Genomic DNA, 2,403 nt, shown 5'->3' on the forward strand with positions numbered 1-2,403 from the left:
TACCTGGCATATCTTGGACAAAACTTTCCCATCTGCATCATGGGAAATGCCAATACTTTAGATGTATATGTTTAATAAATTGGCTGCCTCAAAAGGAATATCTGCATCGGTTGCAACAAGAAGTCAAATCAAAGAAGAAACAGAGTTGGGTATTTGAATAGCAAATGATGATGGCAACTGTCAGGGCAAAGATAAGTTTGGAGAAAACATAGTAAGCATATGTAGGTCCAATGAGAATGATGATTTAAGGGGTTTAGAGAAAATACGAAAAGCAGATAATACTTTGATTATGTACACAGGGAAATTCCTTAATGCAATTTGTCACTTTCATCTTCATATTTATTGAGAAAATAAAAGCAAGAAAGAAACTATTAATTCAAAATGAAGGCACAATATCAGGAAGAAAGGAAGACAGAATGTTCAAAGACTGTTATAGTTCTCACTGTGATCCTACCTGGCACACATTTCTGAGAATTGGTGCTACAAGATTGAAAACCATCTCAGCAATCAGAAAAAAAAAGCTGTGTGTGTGTTTTACTTCCTTATACCCCTTTTTAAAAAAGGAACAAGATTCCAAATACACCACACAAGGAAGTAGACTAAAATGCTATTCTATTTCTCTGGGATATAAGATATATCAATCATAGGTCTTGTATTTTACCTCCCACATCTTTCAGAATAAAATGAAAATACACACTTATTCATAGGAGAGATGCTTGGAAATAGATGAACAGTATAAAGCTGCTCATCTGTCCACGACTCTATCCATGGCTATAGTCATATAAAGATTACATACATGATAAATCAGTATATTCTTGAGTTGAATTCTCTTTGAGTTAAAATTTTCCATTGAAAAACTATCATTAAAAGAGGTCATTCAACTTATAAGAAGTGTATTTGGGTTTAAGAAATATGTTTGTTTTTAAAAACTTACAGTAACAGTTGCCCACGCATTACACATGGGAAATTGAGAATTAAGAGATATACTATGATTGAACACTCCCTGTGCTATAGAACTCCTCTTTACATATTTAATAGAAATTTCAGTTTGTGTTAATGATAAATGTGACATTGACAATGCCCAAAACACAAAACAACATTTATGGCTAATAAAAATTCTGAGAATACTCATGGGAAATATTTTTACACCTGGGATTCCTTGGACAGTAAGTTCTGTCACAGAGAATAAGACTTCATTTCTCATTGTCTAGTAGATTGTAACATACATTTCATAGGCTTTGAAAGGACAAAGGATGGAAAAATTTCACTAAGTATGTGAGATCTGAATGATCTCACCTCTCATCTCTTTTAGTTTGGGCAAGTTTCATTGGCATCGAGATGAGCCCTTAAACTTGAGATATGTGCCAGAGTTCCCATCTTGCAATGTGTTCTGGAAAAATATGTAAAATGGAAACAGTGTTCCTTTCAACTGAATGCTTTTCATCTCAACAACTTCTTAATGAAACTATAACAGATCATAGAAAGACATAAAATATTAATGATTATCGGAACAAAATTATATGGAGCAGAAAAAGTGTGAACTGAAAAAGATTATTAGAGAAACTAAGGAAAGAGAACATAATCTGAAGATCTGCAGCTTAAAACTTAGGGAGGGAAAGGTAAAGACCTAGGAAAAGAACCAGACAAGGAAAGGTGTCTAGATTAAGAGCATGGGGATCTCAAGGGCTCAGGAAATCAATAATGTGAGAGCAGTCTGTGAGTAACAAGTTTTCAGAAATTTTACCATTTTCTTCCTGAGGATCTTCTGAAAAATAAAAGGGGAGATCAATAAAAACATAATGCAAATACAAATCAAATGCACAATTAATTCAAAATTATGTTTCAAACTAATTCTATCACAATTCAGATAAACACATTCTTACACATACAAGCATGCATACAGATGCAGCATGTCTAAGGTCTCAATTTTGTCCATAGCATGCATGCGTGCTAAGTCGTTCAGTCATGTTCAACTTTTTGCGACCCACTGGGCTCCTCTGTCTATGGAATTCTCCAAGCAAGAATACTGGAGTGGGTTGCCATGTTCTCCAGGGGATTTTCCCAAAAGAGGGACTGACACTCGTCTCCTGTGGCTCCTGCATTGCGGGTGGATTTTTTACTGCTGAGCCACTAGGGTAGTCCTGTCCATAGCATATTCTCTCCCAAAGGAAAGTTGGCATGAAATAAATGAATGTACTGTATTGAAAAAAATTGTCAGGAATATTTCTTCTCAGTTCACCTTTTCAAAATGGTCCTGATCCCTTTTGCCACTAGTTCAGTTCAGTTCAGTTCAGTCGCTCAGTCGTGTCCGACTCTTTGCGACCCCATGAATTGCAGCACGCCAGGCCTCCCTGTCCATCACCAACTCCCGGAGTTTACTCAAACATATGCCCATCGAGTCGG

The sequence above is a fragment of the Cervus canadensis genome, chromosome 28 (assembly GCF_019320065.1).
Source record: "Cervus canadensis isolate Bull #8, Minnesota chromosome 28, ASM1932006v1, whole genome shotgun sequence".
Classification (NCBI taxonomy): domain Eukaryota; kingdom Metazoa; phylum Chordata; class Mammalia; order Artiodactyla; family Cervidae; genus Cervus; species Cervus canadensis.